General features: G+C 39.5%; 1 pseudogene; it reads left to right on the top strand.

Moving 5' to 3' along the window:
- The first annotated feature begins 13,527 nt into the window (after positions 1-13,527).
- LOC115300397 lies at positions 13,528-23,901 on the top strand (annotated as a pseudogene).
- Positions 23,902-24,223: the final 322 nt, after the last annotated feature.

Genomic DNA, 24,223 nt, shown 5'->3' with positions numbered 1-24,223 from the left:
GCAGTGATTTTGGTGCAATGGAACTTTTCAGTTTATAAAAGCATAACTATTTTATAAAATGGCCTAAATATGCTAAGCATTTATCCTAAGCCCTTTAAATATATCATCTTATTAAGTCATCACTGAGATTGTGTGAGGAATACATTGGTATCTTCTTTATAAAGAAGAACCTTTAAAGCAGTTACTTATCACATAGTAAGTAATTTAAAAATGTCCCTGTGATGCATGTGATCATGATTTGTCCATTTGTGACACCGCGTAATAAGCCCCAGGAAAGCAGTTGTGTTAATTAATGTACTGATTTACAATTTAGTATAGTTGGCCAACAACCTTGTTTTCGTCTCCAGAAATGAAACTCTAAAACTATAGTAAAAATACAGAATCTGGATGATCCCTATGTAACCTAGACAGAAAATTAAGTTGTGAAGTTCTGAAATTGTTAACTTGATCATTTTGTGAAGAATTCATCATAGAACTGATTGCGTTTTTTGATCTGGCTCTTGAGCTTGGCCTTACATTGGGCTGGTAATTATTGCAGGGATAGAGGCTTCAGACAGACTAAAATGTTACATTCCACAGCCCTTCAGCAATTTTGACACCAGGTCCACTTAGCTGGAATGGCTTCTAGACTTGCTTTCCTCTTAAAAAATCATCATCTAGGTTTAGATTCCAAAGGGTACTTATCTCTAAATCTTTCAGGTAATTTATGGCTTCTGATCTTTATTCTATAGGAATTATTTTCTTCATTGTTCTTTCAGAAAACAAAAGTGAGCATGAAAAATGGTTAATGATGCTCCTGGATAAAAGGATTAAATATATATCACAACCAAAATAAGATAATTGAATACTCACACCACTTAAATTGCCACTAATTAGAATAACTTTTTAAAAAGGTAATTATAAATCTAATTTTATCAGCTCAACTGAGGAAAGTGGTATTTTGAAGTCAACTGTAAATGTACAAGGTAAAAAATATCTTTCATTCTCTCGTTAACACTAGGGAATTGAGACAAAACATTTTCTAGTTTGAACTTTTTTCATATTTTCCATAACACAATGGAGAAACTTAATCATGGCTTTCTAGATAACATTCAGATTCTTTATCCAATGTTCAGTGCTTTGGATGAGAGTCAGAGTAAAAATTCTCCAAATTTGTAATTCTATATGAAAACTTCTGGAAAATGTAGACTATGAACCAAGCCTAATGTCGTTCAGACAAATTGATGATTAGCTGTTGTTAATGTGCTATGAGAATCTACCGAGATCCTTTCTGAAAGTACTGTGTACCACCTTCGCTGGCTTTTCATCTATTCCCCAAGTCAAGTTTCACTTGACTGAACACATACTATGTTTTACAGAGGTTTCGTGAGCTCCAGTGCAATTGTTTTAGAGGTAATTCCTGCAAAGAGGAGAATCCTGTGTCCCTAAGATCCCACATCACTATAGCACTCCATTTTTCTCTGTTAGGGAGATGTGAGCTGTAAGACCTCCATGGATTATCGGCTCAGTGGAGAGACAATATTTGCAAACAAGAGATAAATAATAGTAAAATAGGAAACAGCCTACATCCACAAGTTAAATTGGGTGACACAAATAAGAAGTATAACCAGACATCACTGGGGAAAACAAAGTCATGGAAGTCACAAATCGTGGGACTGGGCACACTGCCCTTGGAGTTTGTCCGTTCCTGCTCTCAGTACTCCCGAGGTGACTACTGTGTGCTAGGCACAGTGTTAGACTCAGAATATAATACAGGCTGGTGACCTCAAGGAGTCTGCAATGTAGTCAAGATTGGAGGAGAAACCATGTAAATGAGCAGTTGTGATGCGGAGTGAAAAAGTCTACTCCAGAGAAATGGACAGCTCCTGAGTGTTAGGAGGAGGGCGCTTCTCATGTGGTGACAATATGGTGAAGAAAGGGCTGAGAATAAAAGATAAGTAAATCATTAATTAAAGAAATATTGCCTTTGGATAAAAGCCCAGAAGTGGAATTTCCAGATCATATGGTAGTTCTATTTTTAAGTTTTTGAAGAAACTCCATACCATTTCGCATAGTAGTGGCACCAGTTACACTTGTGCCACTAATGCATATCGGTTTCCTCTTCTCCACTTCCGCCTATAATTCCTTGTCATTTTCGATGACCGCCATCCTGGCAAAGGTGAGGTAATACCTCATTGTGGTTTTGATTTATATTTCCCTGATGATAAAGTGATATCCAGCACCTTTTACTGTACCTGTTGACCATTTGAATATCTTTTTTAGAAAAATGTGCATCCAAATTTTCTGCCCACTTTTTAATCAGTTTTTTTTGTTTTGTTTTTTTGTTTTTGGTTTTGCTATTGAGTTGTATAAGGAAGTGCAACTAGGAACCCAAAGAGATATCTGTACTTCCGTTGCAGCTTTATTAACCGAGATATGGAAACAACCTAAGTGTCCACTGATGGTTGAATGGGCAAAGAAGGTATGGAAGGCATATACAATAGAATATTGTTCAGTCATGAGAAGGAAGGAGATCCCACCATTTGAGAAAACATGGATGAATGTTGAGGGCATTATCCCAAGTGAAATATCAGAGAGAAGGACTAATACTGTACAATACCACTGATATGTAGAATCTAAAAAGGCTGGGGAGTAGTAGAGTGGTTGCCAGGGGCTATGGAGGGGGGAATGGGAGAAGCTGGTCCACAAGTACTGACTTCCAATAGGATGAATACGCTCTGGGGACCTCACATCCAGCATGGTGCTTGTAGTTAATAACACTGTGTTATATACTTGAAAGTTGCTAAGAGAGTAAGTCTTAAATGTCCTCACTACAAAAATAATGTAGCTATGTGATTTGGTGGAGGTGTTAGCTAATACCGTGGTGGTAATTTTGTAAAATAAAAAATCAACACATTATACATCTTTAAATTACCCATTGTTTTATGTCGATTACATCTCAATAAAGCTGGGGAAGAAAATAATTATTTATTGAGCATCTACTTTATGTGAAGTCTTACATAGTTTTAGTTAGTGAAATATGCTAAATGCTAGAATAAAGTACTTTGTGAGGTTTTTTTTTTAAAGGACAATTCACTCAGCCTTTAGGAAAGAGGATTTCAAGTGAAGACTCCATTAGGGAGAAAACTACTGAGCGGAGTGCATTTTTTGAAGGAGAAATTAAAGAAGATATTAGAATAACAAGCATGGTGATGTAAAAGAGCATCAGTGTAGGCATCCAGGAATTCCACTGTGTCAAGACGAAAGGAAGCAGGAAGAAAAGAGGAGAAAGGGAGCAGAAGTAGATGGAGCTGGAAAGTTAAATTGGGGTCAGATAATTGAGACACTGTAGGCCAGCTTATGGGAGTGCTAAAAGTCAGCCTTGAAGAGGTTGATGTGAAATCCATGAAAATGAAGGATGCCTTCAAGGAAGAAAGAATACATTAAAAATAGAGAAGCTAAGAGTAGAGAAGGACTAATCCACTTCCTTCCATAAATTTACTTAGGAAGGCCAGAAAGAATTGCCCACATTAAGTGCTAATTTTACTAGTCTTCACCTATGACACAAAGATTATTGATGCACCATTAGCCGGCCCGGCGTTAGTGGTTTTCCCAGCAGTGGGAATGAATTTGCACTAAATGTCAAGACTGCCTTGTTATCACCTTTTCAAGAAGTCTGGGAGTTATTACCAGTTGTAGGCCAGGGCTCAGACACAGACAATATTTGGAAGTAGGCAAATTGTTTTTTAGTTCCCACCAAGTTTGCAAATAGGGAGAAAGGAAGAAAGAGAGAGAGAGAGAGAGAGAGAGAGGCTCAGAGACAGAGACAAGAGACCGAGAGAAAGAGAAAGGGCACGAAAACAACATTCCTTTGGATTATAAATGTAAGAGTCACCTTGGGAGTCACCTTGGCATGGCGACCGAGCGGCCATTTTGCTGTGGGTTGGAAAAACACCGTGCACCTACGACCCCGACCCCTCACCTGCAGACATGGAATGTTCCGCACCAGTTTGAAAACAGCCAATCATGAAGCCCCAGCTTCCCATCACCCTGACAGAGGAGGCAACCTATCCCATCCCGCCACATCCCTAAAGTGCCCTTATTTGGTGGTCTGCCCTCCCAGAACTGGACCAGAACCCCTCACCCATAAAACACCTCACCTCTCCCGTACCAGGCGCAGCTTCCCTTACTCTCCACTCCCGGAGTCACAGAACCTCGCCCGGGAATTGCAGATCCCAATAAAGGCCTTCTTGGCTCCATAACTTGGTCTCCTTCTTTTCTCTCGTCTCTGCCTCCATCCATTAAATCTTACAATAAAACTGTACATATTTCAAGGAAACTATAACCTATTTCTAATTGAAGTAATTATAACCCAGCAACATTTTGATTTGGCAAGAAATATTGGAACCCTAAATAATTCCTTACAACTTCTTTTGTAAACCTCCTGAAATCTTTCTTGTTTGCAGTAGGAATTCATAGCTTGCCAGCTGGGAGTCTTGGGAGATTTGAGTTTTGTTCCTGGCATTGGAGTGGCAAACTTCATTCTACCATTCCTGATTGTGAGAGAGAGAAGATTCTTGTCAGTTCATTCAGAATATAAGGCCAATATGCAGGAACAGTTTCTAAGAACACAAATGCACAACTGTGAGCCAATTTCATTCTTCTGTGATGTGCGTCAGAGGGAAACATGGAACATGGAAAGAGTTTGCTAAAATAACAATGAGCAAAACCCTGTAAAACAGCTACTTTGATTCTTTTAGACTGGCTGACGGCCTGGAAGGTGACCTTGGGCAATTTCAGAAGCAAAAAAACAGAGATTTGAGCCAAAAGGTGGTGAAGAGAGAGGGCAAGTAGTAATGTATTTCTCAGGAGAAATAGTGAACACCCCTCAGTGACCAGGACCGGAAGCATAATATGCATGTGTGATTTTAATACGCAACAGTGGAACCATTGCTCATCATAATATATGTGACATCTCAATTTATTATTTATTTTCCATTGATGATTTTTGCAATATAATGTTATTTTCACCCACATTAGTGAATGTTGACACTCTATCACTTCTAAGAATGAGAATAAAAACATTTTGGCCTATATTCATCTTTAAATGAATTTATTAAAAAGCTCTTGATATTCATGTCAGGGACAACTGATTTTAATTTGTCTGTTTGAAGTCTTCTCAGAGCATTCATTAGGAAAGAACGGGCTGCAGGAATTCACACATCAAGGATTTTATGCATGACAAGTTTCTTGAAAAAGACTTAAGTACTGCATGATTCTTGACAACATTTACCACCAGATGATTGCAATTTGCTTACATTAAAAAAAAAGGAGGGGATATGCATTTGATTCAAATTTAAAACAATGTTGAAATCTTCAACTTGCAGAGACATTAAGTCAGAAATGTAGTCAGTAGGAAAAAGAAAAAAAAATCACTTTAAAATGCAATGTTTATCATTTCAGGGGGAAAAACCATATTCAATTTAATATAAATTAAAATATCTATGCTGTGTAGATAGTGCTGATTATTTCCATTATCTGGTCAATAGCAGAAAGAGAATCATGATGAGAAATGGATGGGAGAGTTGCAGATTCCAGCAAATTTATAGTTCTCTGGCATCTTTAGCAGATGAACTTTAAATGAGAAGTTGTGTTGCTTACTTGGAAGTTTTTTAAATAGATTCATTATAAATAGTGCTATGGCAGGCAGGCTCCGCACTGCGCCTGGTGCCTCTTCCCATTCCCCCGCTAGGACCCTAACTCAGGCTCTTGTTATTTATTAAGGGGTTACTGCAAATTCCCCTGTTTTGCTTAAAGCATGGAACAGTTCTGGATTCCCACCCTCCCTTGCCTATTTGCAGTTTGCTATGGGGCGAATTGTGTCCCTACCCCCAAAAGATGCTGAAGTTCTAAACCCATACCTGCGAATGTGACCTTATTTGCAAATAAAGTGGTTAAGGCTGATCAAGTTAGATGAAGCCATCAGGGTGAGCCCTAATTATATATGATGTCCTTCTAAAAGGGGACATTTGGACATAGAACCAGAGATAGGCACACAGAAGAGACTGGAGTTAACCAAGGAACTATGAGCAACCAAGAGAAAGTCCTGAAACAGATCCCCACTAGTACCTTCAGAGGGAGTATCCTGATTTCAACTCACACCCTGCAGCGCTATGACAGCACATTTCTGTTGTTACAGCCACTTGGTTTACGGTGCTTCGTTCTGGCAGCTCTAGCAAACCAACATAGTACTCCATTCATTCTAGTCCATGGCCAGCATGTGCTTTATAAAACTGCGATTTCACCACTTCCCAGTGATGATGTGGCTTCATTACCACCTGCGCCTAGAGAGTGTCAGACACGGATTAGGTACTTAGAAGTATTTGTTGAAAAAAATGATAAATGACCGAATTAATTACCTACCAAGTTAAGAAAAATTACCTCATTCAAAACATTAAGAAAATATACCATCTGTCTTCAACCTGCTTTTTCAATCTTTTACACGTCTCGAACATTACAATCCAACTTGGCTCTTAGCTGCGCTTTCAAAACACCGAGTGTATGTGCTTCACCAGAATGTGTTCATGCTCTGTGTATCAGGCTCTGTGATGCTCATTTTGCACTGATATTTCATCCTCTGCTAGCTTCTCCTTCAGACTTTAACTGGTTACCACCTACCCAGTCTTTAAGGCCCTTCCCCCCACCTCCTTCGTGAACCCCCATATATTCCCCACATCAATGTTTTATCTACTCTCTGAATCCTCAAGCGGTTTAGTGACTTTTTTTAGGCCATTCATATTCTGCCTTGGGATGTGGATATCTGGGAACTATGTTTATATCTACAATTAAATGATAAATTATTTGGGGGCTGAGACTGCATTTAATCAGAGGAGCACTTCACATGATATGAGTGAAAGTAATGCACACAGTGGGTGCTCAACGCGTATTTTGAGTTAAATTATTATAAAATCGATGGGCCATATTGAATTCTGATTCTAGAATGTTCTTTGCTGATGTTGCAGGAAAGAGGGAGAAGTGACAACAGAAGTAGAGGTCAAAGCAACGTGAGCCAAAGAGTGAGGAGGCCCTGGAAGCTCCAGGAGACAAGGAGCGGGATCCTTCCCTGGAGACTCCAGGACCCAGCCCTGCCCTCACCTTGGTGGTAGTCTTGCAAAACCCATTTCAGAATGACAGCCTCTAGAACTATTGTGTTGTTTTAAGCCACTAGTTCTGTGGCAATTTGCTATCAGCAGCAATAGGAAATTAATACAGAGCTGAAAGTCTTACCACTGGGCACACCAGGATCTCCCTGAGAAATACTATGGAGAAAAGGGTCTTGTAAACAATATACTGGCCACTGTGACATCTCCCTCTTGGAGATTCAAAATTCAAATCAGCATCGTAGGCTCTGAGGAGGCGTAACGAAAAGAATCTGTTTAACCCAGCACTTAACAAAAGTGGCCATATAACCACACCCCCCACCCCCAGGTACACTCACATACACACACACACACACACACACACACACACACACACACACACACACAATGTACAAACTACACGTCACCTATTAACATCCCACAAGAACACATTTGGGAAATGCGAATGTGGACTAATTATATCATCAAGCAAGTGTTGCTCATGGCCGCAGCACCACAGAGGTTAGCTCCTTAGCCCACACTCAAATATTACCATCTGATATAGAAACATCTAGTTCCCAAAGTTAAGCTTATCTAGATTCATGACCCATTATCCCTACTAAAAAGTAATAAAAAGTATGTAACGTTCTAAATAATAAAACTATCTTGACATTCAAAACGTCAGTGCTTTAAATATTTAGGAATTTTAAAGTCAGAATTATTTAAAATGTTTATTTATTTATTTATTTATTTATTTATTTAGAGAAAGAGAGAGAGCAAGCACCAGCAGGGGAGGGGCAGAGAGAGACGGGGTGGGGGGCGGAGAGAATCCCAAGCAGACTCCATGCTGTCAGTGCAGAGCCCGACACTGGGCTCAATCTTGGCACCCCGGGATGCTGACCGGAACCAACGTCAAGAGGCAGATGCTTAACCAGCTAAGCCACCCGGGCGCCCCCTAACGCTGAGTTTTCTGATTCTAAATCATCACAGACCACATCATGAAAGGCTACTCTGGATCACCCACTGAGGTGGCTTTCCTAGTTTCCGTAAACCTTGTTAGCAAGGAGATGTGTTATCTAAAATCCGTGGTTCTCCTGCTACATGATCGTTGATTAACTCGTTTACTTTATTCAATCAATATTTATTGATTGCCTAATATCTGCCAGTTTTGAGGGCGACAGTGGTGAGGGAAAACGAAAGCAAAAACAAAAACATTGCCACAAACCCCTATCCTTGCCTTCATAAATCGTATAGTCTAGGGGGTGGACAGAAAGATATTAGTCTCTGAATTAAACAAATAAATCTATTAGGCAAGCCACAGAATAGACTGCTACTGATAATTTAATTACAGCAGCTTTCATTCAAGTACAGCTTATCTCTAGAAATCCGATCATACTCCAAATCAAAGACAAGCAGCTTTCTTGCAGAGGAAGTTTATTAGTAGACATAACCTTGCTTATTTCAAAACAAGGGAACTCCTCAGATTTTATGTCATAAAATATATCAACTCTGCTCACATTTTTTCCAGAACTTAAGTTGTAAAACACTCAACAAACGTAACAAAGTGCAGTGTGTGCACTTCTGAGTAACCACCAAAAAGCAGAAAGCCAACCATCCCAGTCACCTGGAATGAGATAGGGCGGAGGGCCGCAAGGCCATAGCTAGGGTGCAAAATTTAAGGGGTCGCTAGAAAACTCAGTACTCAGGACAAGTTACTATAATAGCATTAATTTTGATAAAATACCAAAATGAGTGCAAAAATACATGATGAACAAAATATAAAAATTTGAAATAAAACTGGAAGAAAACTGGATTCAGTATTTGGCTCAGCACAGCACTGTTCGTTACGCTCTTCGGCTCCTCTGTTGCGCGGCCATTGTCTGTCTGTCCACCTAGACTCGGGCCCCGGCCTTCTGCAATGGTTTTGTACCCCAGGCAGCTCATCTTCAGAGGCTTCCGTCACTGGTATCTCTTGGTCTCCCCTTTCTGATTAGGCTTAGCCAATGGAAAATTAGTGCAGTTTAGCAGAGGACACAATGAGATTAGGGTATTTATCCCCCCATCCCGCCCCCCCCACCCCGTTCCTTTTCTACTGCGTGGTGGTGGGGGCAATGCTCCCATGCCAAAGGCCACAGCTCAGTCTCCCTCCCCCCATGTGCAACTTAAACCCCCCTGTCTCTGCTCCTTTGAGTCCAGGAGTGGTGATGGTTTTGTCCCGGTGCCCTGATGCTTCTACGTCTTTCCTGGGTCCCCATAGCCCTATTCACACCTCTGTAAATAGATTCTTTATTAAACTCTCCACCGTATCTTGTTTGAATAGGCTAACTATTCCCTGCTGGGACTGGACAGCCTTGCACCAAACCAGGTCATCTATATGCAATGCCGAAATATAGACCGTGACTAAGCAGTATCTTTACATTCTATGATTAAGAACTGAATTTGATTAGACCTTGTTCCCAAAGCAATGCCTCTTTATGATCTCTCAAGTATGGGCCTGGCTCCTTGGAACCTCCTAGGACACGCCCCAGCCCAAATGTGGCAACGTGTTCATTTCATGTATAGTGAGCAATTTTCGATGTTTGTTAATACTAGGCAAAATAGTTGCATAATTAATGCAGCTGAGAAAGGTTTGCAAATACATATTGAACTTAGATGATATGGAGCACTTATTTCATAATTCAGGCATTCAATAAAAATTTCTCTTAATTATTAGACCAACTTGAGCAAAAACTGTTTGGGTGTTTTGAAAACCTGATTTGGCAATTAGATTAATGATGTAATTCTAGGATGGGTTCTGGGCTGAAATAAACTCAAAAAAATGGTTCATATGACTACATCAGTTCTCATCTCACAAACCATGTACTTTTCACATTAATACCAACAAAAATAATATTCAAAATGGCCCATGTAGGTCGACATAAAATATTTGTCTAATAACGTAATTCTTTCTCATGAGGATCATAAAATTTTGGCAACTTAATTTTTTCATTGTCAGTTATGTGGCACTAAATCAGGACATTATTACATGATTTTTCTTGTTTCCTAAATTTTAGTGAATGTTTCAACGTTTTTAAGTATGCATTTCTAATTGGAATCTTTTATTATAAAGAAAAGGCTATTTTATCTTCTAATAGACTAGTAATATGAAAATAATAGAAGGTAGAGATTTATTAAAAAGTATTAATTTTCTTAATAATATAAGAGTAAAATGATTGAAATAATAAGCTACACTTGTTCTTTATGATACAAGTTAATTAATATGTACTTGTTTTACGGCAGGCCATATTGTACAATAGCATGTCTACTTTTAATAGACTTATTTATTTTATGAATTAATGTAAAGTTCTTTGAGATCCTCAGAAGAACACTGCTGTATAAATGGAAATTAGTAGAAAATCTATAATTCCCTGATTGTAAAGTACATGATATTCTATTTATTAATATCCAACCACATTTCCCTTTCCTCCCTTTTCATGTAATACCAGCCATAGTGCATTTGTGCTTACGTGGAGGAAAGGGACACACTGAAATCTTTCTTATGTTCTTCAGCTCCTTTTTTTCCCCTAAAGTTTATTTATTTGAGGGACACCTGGCTGGCTCAGTCAGTTTAGTGTTTGACTTAGGCTAAGGTCATGATCTCACAGTTTGGGAGTTTGAACCTCAAGTCAGGCTCTGTGCTAACAGCTCAGAGCCCGGAGCCTGCTTTGGATTCTGTGTCTCACTCTCTCTCTGCCTCTCCCCTGCTCATGCTCTGTCTCTGTCTCTCTCTCTCTCCCAAAAATAAACATTAAATTTTTTTATATTAAAAACCAAAAGTTTATTTATTTGAGAGAGAGAGAGAGAGAGAGAGAGAGAGAGAGAGCGAGCATGAGCAGGGGAGGAACAGAGAGGGAAGGAGACACAGAATCCCAAGCAGGCTCTGCACCTTAGTGCAGAGCCAGACACTGGCTTGATCCCATGAAGTGTGAGATCATGGCCTGAGCCGAATGCTTCACTGACTGAGCCACCCAGGCATCACAATTCTGTAGCTCTTCAACCTACTGAATGAAGTTCAGAGCTTCTTAAAATGCACTGATTTTTTTTAATTTTTAATGTTTTATTTATTTTAGAGAGAGAGAGAGAGAGACAGCATGAGCAGGAGAGGGTCAGAGAGAGAGGGAGACACAGAATCTGAGGACAGGCTCCAGGCTCTGAGCTAGCTGTCAGCACAGAGACTGACGCGGGGCTCAAATCTACGAACCATGAGATCATGACCTCGCCAAAGTTGGACACTCAACCAACTGAGCCACCCAGGCGCCCCCAAATGCACTAATGTTGACATCCCTTTCTATGTATTTTACAAGGATCCTCCATAAAATCAAGTGTTTCAGGTCTTCTCATTTGGCTGAAATTTTATTTACTCACATTATTTATCACTGCTAGAATTTTGCAAGGCTATAATGTAAATCTGAATACTGAGCCTTCAAAAGTATTTCAACAACTTAGATTCCACAAATTCTTCTCAAATAAAACAAGTCAGGAGGGCACAGGCAAAAAATCGAGCAAATGAGATTCTTCCTGTTAAGATAGATCAGTCAGGATGCAATGAAATCAATCTAATTTGGGCAGCCACAGAAGCATTATACTAAACCCAAACAGTTCCTCTGTGTGTGTGTGTGTGTGTGTGTGTGTGTGTGTGTATGTGTGTGTGTGTGTGTGTCCCTGAGCTTTTCATTTGAAAAACCAAAAGAGTTTAATTAAATGTGGATTGAGACTCCCAACCACCAAATCAGCCCTGTTCAATGATAGATGTAAATCGCTTTGCAGCTGGAGACGACACACTTAATCCAACTATGGTTTTCATTTGCCAATAATTAAATAAATAAATCCCTGCACTTAATATTTACTTGATGCCTGGCTTTTTAAGGATTGAAATGGCAAGTCAGATGAAGGAAAACATAGCTAAAGATGTCATGGTTGAGAGGGCTCCATCTCTTCTGGGCCCCCTCTCTTCCGCCTCCCTGAGAGATGAGCCAACACAACATGTACAGGCTCAGACTCACCAGTATCAGTGTAATAGTCTCTCCGGGCTGTCACTTCACTGCCCAGATATTTTAAATGTAAATTAGAACACCTACTGAAATAGATTGAAAAGAAAATTCATAAGATCAATTTCACAGGCCAAAGGAGAGCAAACTAATAATATGGATATTCAAACAATAGAGCCCATAAAATAGCAAGGATATCAGGCAATTTGCCCAAAAATTACATATTCCGGATGATCTAAATCCATTTGCATATGCCATTGTGCTACTGTTGTAGTGTTTTGGTTTTATCCTCCAGTGGTTTTAGGGCTCTGGGAAAATTCGACCTGCACAGTTTACAAAAAGGCTTCTACTGACTGCTTTCATTTAGAGATTGCATTAGCATAACAAGTGTAATAGTAATCACCTCAACGTCATGCACTTACTGCAATCATTATCAAACTCTGTGGATCAGAGTGTCTGTGCTCCAAGGCAGAGTTCCCAGCATACCTCTGGAGGGACGCAAGTTGCATGATGAGAATGGCCAAGGTACACATTTCCCATTTGGCTTTGGTTTTGCTTTTTATCCCCTCTGATCATTTGGTTTTTATCGCCTCTGCTATTCCCAGTAACATCCATTTTTAAAATTGCACACAAGGCCTAGATTTTAGTGATTCTATGCATACACTTTGGAGTTTTATGCATCTGGGTTTGAAACCTGATTGTGCCATTTACCTGTCTCGTGTTTGGGCAAGTGACTTAACACCAGAAGCTTTTCTCATCTGTAAATGAAAGCAGGACCCAATCCTTGGGGCTGTCACAAGGATTAATTACAATCATACTTATGGATAACCTAGCAAACTGTCTAGTGCCATCGAAGGAAGCTGTTTCAAAAGTAGCTTCAAAATATGTTTTTCTGCCTGCATTTCTCCTTTGCTTCCAGTCAGGCCACGAACTCTTCATCTGTCCTGCTTTCCCGTCTGTCTTGCTGTGCGCAGTCCAAAGGTGTGTGCACCCAAACTCCACATCTACTCAGTCTTCCTTTCCAGTATCAGCTCCCATCAGTGCCAGCCACACTCTACTGCCCAGACCCCCTGAACTTCTCCCAGTCCGCATCACTGAGGGTGTATATGATAAATAAACTAAGGAAAATTACAGACCACTATAAAAATTAATATCCAACTTGCTCATTTTACCCTGCCTTGCACAGGCCTGGCATCCCTATGCCTTCCTGCTGCACAGTGAATGGACATCCTCACCAGCTCGCTTCACGATTCATCAGGAACAGCGACTATACACACACACAGGATTGCATGGCACATGAAAACATGTAGCGTCCCAGAAAATAGATTTATTTCACTGCATTAACGTCAGCCCTTCCGAAAACAATAGCAGCCCAAGCAAACATGAGCACAGCCACGCAGAGAGCCCGGGCCTCTGCCGCTTTGTTTCTGGGGCCGACAGGGGCATCTGCAGCCCTTCGATTACAGCTGAAGCTTCCAGAAGCCACTGTGGACGGAAATGAGTCTTAATTCCGAGTGAATACAAAAAGGACTCTTCTAAAAACATTCATTTTATAACGCACGGTAGCCTGGCGAAAATAGCAGCGCTCTTTTTATTCCCTCATTCTGATAAAAATGAAGACCATAATTGGACAATACACAGGAACAAGCCTGGGTTCTCTCTTTCTGTCTTATTAATCTGCTTCCTGATAAGAAAGATGAAAAAAAAGGGGGGCTCTCCTTTTCTTGTATTTATATTTTGTTTTGCCTGTATCCAATAAGATAAAAATAATTTAAGTTTTCTAAGTTTTCTTATCTAGGCAGTGTAGTCCTGTGGATTAAAAATCAAAATGACATATAAAGAATATAATGGGAAATAACTGTGATTTTGAGTTTCTTTTGTATCCTTCGGTGTTTCTTTAGACAGACATATGCAGATATGCTGTTTCTCCATTTCTTAGTAAAAGATTACATACTACAAAGGTTGTTCTATAGCTTTCTCCTTTTTGCTTATAATGTATCCTAAAGATTTCTTCCATAGCAATGTAAAGGCAGTTTGCATTCTTTTTATACAGAAGTATAGGATCCCGTTGTCTAAATGTGCAGCTGTTTATGCATTAATTACTTTGCAGGTTAGGAAAATGCAAGCTGTAAGTCTCATGCCCTTTTTTAAAAATACAAGCTTTTAAATGAGATAAGAATATTTTAGGCCAAAGAAGAAAACGACTTAAATCTAGTGTTCTCAGATCTTCAATGAATGTTGCAGCCATAAATCAAGAGATGATAGTTTCATGCTTATTTTGCAAAATATTGTTGGTTCTGAACATACAAGGGTAGTACACACTATGTATAACTTCATAAGTCTCAGTAACATCTGCTCTCTCTGAATATAAAAATCATTCAAAAAGCTGGCCACAAAAGCAGTTATTTAAAGGTTTATTGAGAGTATACTTCGCCTCATAATATTCTATTATTGTCAGTGACTTGTTATGCATGTTAATTGTTGTTTCTTCCTTTTAAGTAAGTAAACTCCTTCCCTCTATTCCCTGTCTATTGTAAAAATAGGACAGAGCTGAGGGTGTTGGGGATCTGCAAATGCGTTTAGTCAATTGCAGCAATGAATACGTGTTCTCAATATTCTTAAAGCTATAATGTTATTTTCATGATATTCTTTTGGATTATCCGAACCACGAGTTCTCTCTGTTGAGTAAGTAAATTAAAACCAATGATATCCACATAACTCTCAAAGAGACTCAGTGATATTCATTCATAAGCAGAGAAATGCAAATCAGCAGAGGACCTTCTGGAATCTCTATCATTTTACAGATGATTCAGTTGAGTACAGAGAAGTTGAGTGAAGTTGTCCATGATTATACAGCTGAGCCAGGATTTGATTTCCAGAAGGTTGTTTCTGACTGGTCCTCTTGGTCCTGCTTTCTCGATAAACAAGCCTGGTATATGCAGCATGTTATGTACAGAAGGAGATGAAGAAAAGAATAGGATCTCCTTTTGTAAGGATATCAAATATAAACAAAATGTCAAACTTAACAGTAAGTTAACTTTAATGAAAAATCACTTTTACATTTTCAAGGCATTTCATTTGTTTAAAAATATTTACTGTTTATTTATATTTGAGAGACACAGAGCATGTGTGGGGGAAAAGCAGAAAGAGAGACAGACAGAATCTGAAACAGGCTCCAGGCTCTGAGCTGTCAACACAGAGCCCGACACAGGGTTCAAACTCACGAACCATAAGATCATAAACTGAGCCAAAGTCAGACACCCAACCGACTGAGCCACCCAGTGCACCTTTCAAGGCATCTTAAAAGTAAATTATCAAGTTCTTGGCAATTGTTCTTATAGCTGTGGTGTAATGTTTGGCACGTTCCTAGGATGAGGTCAAGTCATATGTGTTTTCTGGGTGACTTCAGAGCAGGTAGAGTCATAGATAGTGCTAGGCAGCCAAGTCAGGCATCTTTAGCCTTTGGGTCTAGTAGCTGAAAAACTACTTAATGTCCCAGAGAAAGTTTCTGGAGGAAGAAGGTGTAATGGATTCAAATGGGTAAAGTTATTCAATGAATAATTTTTGATCACTGACTGGGCCACAGTTGGTTAAGGGTCCACAGGTCATGATCTCATGGGATCAAGCCCCACATCGGGCTCAGTGCTGTCAGTTCAGACCCTGGAGCCTGCTTTGGATTCTGTGTCTCCTTCTCTCTCTGCCCCTTCCTGCTCATATTCTGTCTGTCTGTCTGTCTCTTTCTCTTTCTCAAAAATAAAGGCATTAAAAATATTTGTTTAAAGTAAAAGTGTGCTAGTGAAAACTGCATTTCTTGACTCTATCTCCCTCTCTCTTTCCCTTCCCTGCTCGTGCTCTGTCTCTGTCTCTCTCAAAAATAAATAAACATTAAAAATTTTTAATTAAAAATAATAAGCATTGAGCACCTACTATTATGCTGCAGACTGTTCTAGATTCTGGGATATAGTGGTCCTGTCTTCCTGGGGGAAAAGGGCATACCTTTATAGTATACTAGAAAGTGACAGGTGCTGTAAGAAGGATGGCAAAGAATGAACGGGGTTATAATTTAAAGCAGGTGTTCAGGAAAGGTGTTGCCATTTGAACTCTTCCCTCCCAAATCCATGTGCTAAAGTCCTAAACCCCAGCACCTCAAATGTGACTTCATTTGGATCTAGAGTCCTTATAGAGGTAACCAAGTTAGAATGAGGTTAGTAGGGTGAGCCCTAAGCTAACGCGATTAATTAAAGGGAGAAATTTGGACACTGAGATACACAGAGGAAAGATGATGTGAAGATCCAGGGAAATGTCACCTGAACATGAAGATGGCCGTCTCTAGGCCAAGGAGAGGGGCCCTCAAAGGAAACAATTCTGCTGACCCCTTGATTTGGAACTTGTGGCCTCCAGAACAGTGAGACGATAAATTTCTGCTGTTCAAGCCATACATTTTGTGATACTTTGTTAAGGCAGCTCTAGTGAACTAATTGAGAAAGTCTCACCAGAAGGCAGTGTGTGAGCAAGGGCTTGAAAGTGATGAGTAGGGGGGCTGGAGCTTTTGAAGGAACTGGGTTCCAGGCAGAGAGCAAAGAACTCAGGCCAGGAGCATGCTAGGTCTGTTGGCAGAACGTCAGGAGGCTGTGTAGCTGGAGGGAAGGAGCTGCCAGAGAGCAGGGGCCCGTGAGCTCAGGGAGACGAGGGCCTGGAGAGGTACCTTATTGACCGTTGTCAGGATTTAGCTTTTATGACGAGCGAGATACAAAGCTACTGAGGGAGGGGGGGTTCTGAGTAGAGGAGAAATAGGATTCTTAACAATATCATTTTGCTTCCGTGTTGAGCCCAAAGCCTGTAAGTGCTGGGGCAGATAGAAGTCGGGCCACGCTCTGGCCAGCGTTTGTCATCCTCTAAGCAACAGGCGGTGCACACTTGCCCCGGGTTAGCGAGCCTGAGCCGCGGTCGTGTAGTGGAAATCTTCTGAAGGTGGACAGATTGGGTGGTTTGACGGTCTGGATGTGGAGTGTGAGAAAAGAAGAGAGGCAAGAACAACTTGACTTGTCTTAGGGGATGCTGACGGGAGTGGCAACGCAAAGGGACCAGAGAGAATTTAGAGAATAGGAAAAAAAGGATCTGATGGCAATGAATACAAACATTTTCAAATAATTTTACCATGAAGAGGAGCAAGGAAATGGGGGGACTGGAAAAAGGGCAAAGTGGGGCTAAGAGGTTTTTTGGGGGCAGAATAAAAGTGGTCTGCATAGTGATGGGAATGATCCAATAAAGTGGGAGATTGCTGGGGTTGGTGCTATGGTTAAGTGCAGAGGGAATAATCGAGGAAGCAGTGACTTCGAGCAAAAGGGAAAGGGCTGGAAAGTAATGAACCCTGGGAAGGGCTGCGGGAGGAGGACCGTCTGCAGGGGGAGCCAAATTCGCTACAACCAGGGAGCAAATGCCCGTTTCTTCCAGCTTCTAGAAAAGTCTCAAAAAGAATTTTAAAAACGCCTAGCTTGGGTCACATGACCACCCTTGGCCAGTTGTGTCCCGGAGGATAAGGTACTGAAATTGGCAATATTTACCGGCACTATGTTTCTCTTGAAAGACTTAAACATTGAAACCATTAAAAGGGAAAAAAGGAGGAAAATTAAAGCAGGCCAAAGTAAGAGGACACAAAACAGCTTATTCATTCATTCATTCACTCATTCATTCATTCATTCATTTTAAGAGTGTGGGGGGAGAGGCATAGAGAAAGGGAGAGAACAAGGTATGGGATCAGAGGCAGGGCTTGAACTCATGAACTGTGAGATCATGACCTGAGCCTAAATCAGGAGTCAGATGCCTAACTGACTGAGCCACCCAGGTGCCCAAAAAAGCGTATTTTTAAAGAAAATATTTAAAATAATATAGCATGTAGACCTGTAATGAATGTAAAAATTGTGTGTGTATCAAATTGGTAACAATGCATCATTATGTTGCTTGGGAGTTTGGGGACGAGAAAGAAAGAAGTGAACGAACCAACATACCTAGATATAAAATTCATAAATCCTAAGCGTTTCTTGAATTTCTTTTTTTATTCTTTTCTCATTGACACACTATTGTATTCTCTTACTTTTAAATTGCTAGAATTCATCACTGTAGATATACTATGAAAGGTGGCTCCTTCTAGATTATGGAAGCGGTAGGTTCAGAGGAAGTATTTTTATAAAATAGGCAGTTGCGGCTTGTTTCAAATCTGTGTCACTTAAGTGAAGCAGAGAGTTGAATTGAATTGCTCAGTGGATATTCTGAAAAAAAAAAATTGGTCAGGCTAGGTTATTATTGACCTCCCCTCAAAGAACTGGGCTTGTAATTCCAATGCATAATTATTCAACTTCCCAGTTCACTTGAATATATACCCACAGCTTTAGTGATGAGCTTCTGGATAAGAGAGGGGCAAGTTGGAAGAGATAGAAAAGCAATTCACAACTCAAATACCGAGCATGAAACTAGACGAAGATGGGAAAGAAGAAAAGTTAACAAAACATTCCAGCTCCTTGACCTAGAACAGAAATCTCAGTATTCATCAAATGCACGGAGTTATATTACAGGAATCCATATGACATATTTTTAAGTGCCTTTTCACCGTAGGCCTTACCTTTGAGTGTAGCCTTAATTCTACTTTAACTAACTGGTTAACTTGAAGCAAGTCATTTACCATCTTTGAGCCTTGTTGAATAAATTTCAAAAATTGTAAACTGGTGTGAGATATCAATCACTACTTATAATGATACTCTATTGTATATGGTTATAGGATATATGATATATGCATAATACACACGTATATGGTATGCATTATATATATCCTATATATATTACATATATGTGATATGAGCTGGGGATATTTTATTTTATTTAGAGTCTATGTATTGCTATTAATGGCAGAGCCTTCGGCATTATGCCTAGCCTCTCTAAGCTCATGTTTCTTCATTCATATCTTTGCTGAGTTGTTTTGAGGGCACATGCAATTTATATAGTTTCTGCCACATGTGGGTACCTAAAACTATAAATTATTAATATAATTATTTTTATCTTGTTAATATTTTTTCCTAATATTTATTTATTTGGGGAGACAGAGAGAGCTGGCGAGGGACAGAGAGAGAGAGGGAGAGAAAGAATCCCAAGCAGGACGATGCAGAGGTCAACTCTGGGCTCAATGCCACAAACCATGAGATCATGACCTGAACCGAAACCAAGAGTCAGATACTTAACCAACTGAGCCACCCAGGCATCCCTTCATATCATATTCATTGGCTTTCAACGTTATCACACATCTTGAAGATAATTATCTCTACTTTCCATTTCTCATTTTTAGTTCAAAACCCAAAAGAGGAAGGATACCATATGCATTTCTACTATTTTGTATTATTATCACTATACTTCTAGCACCGGATGCAACAGAGGCTGAACTTATTGGAAAAAATTGTGACTCAGAAGTAGAAGTGAGTCCTATCAATCAAGTGCCTCTCAGAAACATGTACTGTGAGAAAGATTGGTTATACTTCTAGAGCAATAGATGAGTAGGCTTGTGGGAGCACGCTCTTAGAACAGCAGTGATTTTTCTAAGTAGATCAGGATCACCTACTAATTGTGAAAGGGACCACCTTTATCTCTGCTTACCATCACTCCTGGCAGAAAAATGTGGAAGGACTTGGTGATCCCATTTTAGGTTCCTTTAAAACTTGAATGATGTTGGCAGAATTCTGGAAATTGGATTAGTAAGCAACTGCCAAGCTCACGATTGTACATTTAAATAAATAATAATAGATTTAAAACAAATCTAAATATTTCCATATGTAATTCAAGTATTTTATTTTGATGTAATTTCAATATAACACTATATATCCATACTTCAATGTAATTTCCATTGCATTTTTGTGTAACATCTTTAGCATCCTTATTGTTATATAATTGACACACAATGAAATTAACTACTTAAAGTTTCCAATTCAATGGTTTTTCATGTATTCATAGACTTGTACAAGCATCACCACAGTCTAAGTTTTCAGAAAATTTTTATCAACTCAGAAATAAACCCCATATGCATTAACATTTGCTCTATAATCCTTCCTCCCTCGCATCCCTCAGCTTTACGTCCTAGGCTAAATACTTTTCTGTCTTCATCAACTCACCTGTTCTGAACATTTTTTTATAAATGGCATCATATAATATGTGGCCTTTTGTAAGTGGCTTCTTTCACTTAACATAATGTTTTCAACGTCCATCCATATTGTAGAAAGTATTGGTACTTTATCCCTTTTTATTGTCAAATAGCATTCTATTATATAAGTACACTGCATTTTAATTATCTACTCATTAGTTAAAGGACATCTGTGATAGTTCCATTTTTTTTCTATTTTGGATGATGCTACTATGAATATTCATGTACACATTTTTGTGTGGACATATATTTTTATTTCTCCTGGATACATACCTAGAATGGAAATGCTGAGTCAAATGGTGACTGCTTAACATTTTGAAGAACTACCAAAATATTTCCCAAGTAGCTGCACCCCTTTATATCCTTGCTAGCAATGAATGAGAATTCAGACTTTTCCACATCATTGTCAACACTTGTTACTGTCTCTTTGATTATAACCATCATTGTACATGCAAATTAGTATCTCATGTGGTTTTAAGTTGCATTTTCCTAATAACTATTGATGTTGAACATGTCTTTGTTTATTGCCCATGTCTATGTCTTCTTTGGAGGAATGTCTACTCAACTTCTCTACTCATTTTTAAATTAAATTGCCTTTTTATTATTGAGTTTTAAGGAATCTTTATATATTATAGAGGTGTAAAAGTCTGTTATCAGTTAAGTGATTTTCAAATATTTTCTCTGAATCTCTGGGTTGTCTTTTAACTTTCCTTTTGACATCATTTGTAGCATAAAGACTTTAATTTTAATGTAGTTGAATTTATCTTTTTTTGCTGCTGTTACTTATACTTTGGGTGTCATTTCTAAGAAACCACTGTCTAAACTAAGACACTGAGATTTACAACGATGTTTTCCTCTAAGCCTTTTATACTCTTCCTTTTATATTTACATCTGTAACATATTCTGAATTGATTTTAGTGAAAACTGTGAGGTGGAAGGTCCAAATTTATTCTTCTGCATGCAGAGATTCAGTTGTCTGAGGGCCATCTGCTGAAAATTATTCTCTACTCATTGATTGGTCTTCGGTTATTTCTTTTTCTTTAATCTTTATTTATTTATTTTGAGAGAGAGAGAGAGAGAGCGCGTGCGCGCGAGCAAGCAGGGGAGGGGCGGGGGCGAGGGGAGAGAGAATCCCAAGTAGGCTCTGCACCCTCAGTGCAGAGTTCAACAGAGAGCTCCAATTCATGAACCAAAACATCATGACCTGAGCCGAAACCAAGGGTCAGACACTTAACTGTCTGAGCCACCTAGGAGCCCCTGTATGGATTATTTCTCAACTGTCAATTCTATTCAGTTGATGTATAAATTTATCTTTATGCCAGGATTACACAGGCTGGATTACTGTAGCGTTGTAGTAAGATTTGAATTTGTGATTTGTTTTTATTTTTGAAAATTATTTTGGCATTCTAGATTTCTATATAGGCTTTTGAATTAACTTGTTAATTTCTGCTAAAAGTCTTGAGGCCGTCCTGTGATTCACTGAGGCCCTTCCTCCCGCAATGGTCACCACTTCCTACTCAAGCTGCCCCTTGGACTACTCTGGGGAAAGAAAACATGGTGTCTGCCCTCAATCTGTGAACACTGGTGGCTCTTAGCTCAAAGGCAAATAATTCAACTTTGTGAATTGATCAACAAGGAAAGGAACTTTTTACAAGTAATCTATCATATCAGGCACTTTGTTTGGGGCTCCTGATGTACTAGCACACTTCTTGGGTGTCCTTGCTGTTTTATTGCAAAGTTTTCTCTTTTTAAAAAAATTTTTTTACATTTATTTATTTTTTGAGAGATAGAGAGAGATAGAGCATGAGCGGGGAGGGTCAGAGAGAGAAGGAGGCACAGAATCTGAAGCAGGCTCCAGGCTCTGAGCAAGCATTCAGCACAGAGCCCAACGCAGGGCTCAAACCCACAAACCATGAGATCATGACCTGAGCCAAAGTCAGATGCTTAACTGACTGAGCCACTCTGGTGCCCCTATTTGCAAAGTTTTCTATGCCCAGTGTTCCTGGTTCCCAGATATGATTCTTCTAGGTATAGCTTTTCACTAGTACTTATAATGGGGAGCAGATTTAATACGCAACAGATAATTTTGCCAGGCTTTGCCATCATTTAACAAATGGACTTGTGGAAAGCAAATAGCCCCTGGGAGAAACTGGCATCCTTCAGGTAGCAATAGACAAGCTTCAGATAAATACAAGCTAACTGACTTTGATACCTGCTAATCTTTGCCAGCTTTGCTTCAAGTGTGCCCTTCCATATCTTGACGTAGATATGATGAGTAGCTGTAAAGAGAATAGAGCTCTATTCATCTTGGGTTTTGTTTTCAGTATTTTATGATGCTTTGACAATTTGGAGGCCCTGTGGGTCTGAGGAGGGTTTAGCTAATTCCTAGAAACAGCTAACAACTTGCCTGTGAGCCTGCATTTGACATGCAAATTAATCAATCCCTTCAGCCACTCCTCTGCCTGTCTCTTCTCAGACTCCTGCCTTTGGGAACTTTATCCCCCTGCCCTAAATCATCGCAGATCCAGGTAAGGGACAGCTAGGGACCACTGCAATAACCCGGAGTCTACCAAAATTATTCAAATTATCCAAACTTGCTTAGTTTGCCTGCTTTATCTTGCCATTTCTTCCCTCACAAACCAGAATAAAGGCTTTGAGTCCCACTTTGACCTTGTTCCTTCTGCCACCTGACTGACCATATGCTTCCTCCTGTGGCCCTGAGTGGAGTGCTGTGCCCCCTCCTCTTGGGAACTGTAAGCAACAATATTTGCAATGGTGATTATCCCCTGATCTACTGCCCTTCCTATATCTGAAAAAAATCCTAGGTACATTTTAGAAAAGGACTCTATGATACAAAGCACTTCTTATGATACTGTTATATGGAAGGATTATCTATGCCAGGATGAAGAGCAGTTCACTTTTCAGAACAGGCTAAACCCACCCCTGCCATGGTGGTCAGTCATATCATGTTGGCGTCATGTATAATAAATAGATGTATTCTAGATTATCTGATACTACTTGGCAAAGTATGATAGCTACCAAAGCATACATCTCAGATTATGGATAGATTTATTAAGTCCCTTAGCAATGTTTACCATGAGTTACCACAAATTTATTCAACCCATAATCTTTCAAGACTTTCAAAACTGGTAAATTAATTATAGTGAAATTTTTACTTAGGATAACATCATGGGCCTGGAGAAGGAAGACTTTCATCTCTTTAGAAGAATACTGAAAGGCTTGCAAAGGCTTTTTAAACATTATTGTTATGATATAGCAAGCTGTGTGCAATTACCTGGACCTCAAGAGACAGAAAAATACATACTGCACATGATAGAAGATGGTGAAATTTTTGCAAGGGTGTTATGATCGGTTTTTCTAATGACTCCCCTTGAATATAATATATAATCCAGCCATGCTTCATAACATTGATCCAGAAATGCAGAAGTATAGAGAGCTTGATGAGTGACTGAAAGCCATGGATCAAGAGGTTGTGGTGAATCCCCAGTCTGCACAAAAGAGAATGTGATCACAAGAAGGTGAATCAGTAAACAAGCTATGTAGCTACTCTTGAACTGAGTTAAACAAAGGTGAAACCAACCATCGCCTTGGCCAGAGGCAAATATTACAAGGGTGGCGAGGGCGGACCAAGACTGTCCCACCTGGATATTAGACAATTAAAATTTTTTTTGACAAATCCCGGCCATGTCTTTTAGCTGCAGTACCTTTCACTGCTTGCCTCGTTGCTGGACCCGTGCTTCACACGGGTTCCTGCTGGACATCGGAGACTCCATTTTGTTCTCTATAAATACAGTACATGTTGATTCCTTTGCAGTTCTGGAGGTCAGAAATCCAAAATAAGTTTCACTTAGCTAAAGTGAAGGTATCCACAAGGC

Source organism: Suricata suricatta, chromosome 1, assembly GCF_006229205.1.
Source record: "Suricata suricatta isolate VVHF042 chromosome 1, meerkat_22Aug2017_6uvM2_HiC, whole genome shotgun sequence".
NCBI lineage: Eukaryota > Metazoa > Chordata > Mammalia > Carnivora > Herpestidae > Suricata > Suricata suricatta.
Note: the sequence above shows the minus strand (reverse complement) of the source record. Positions and strands in the feature narration are given on the sequence as shown.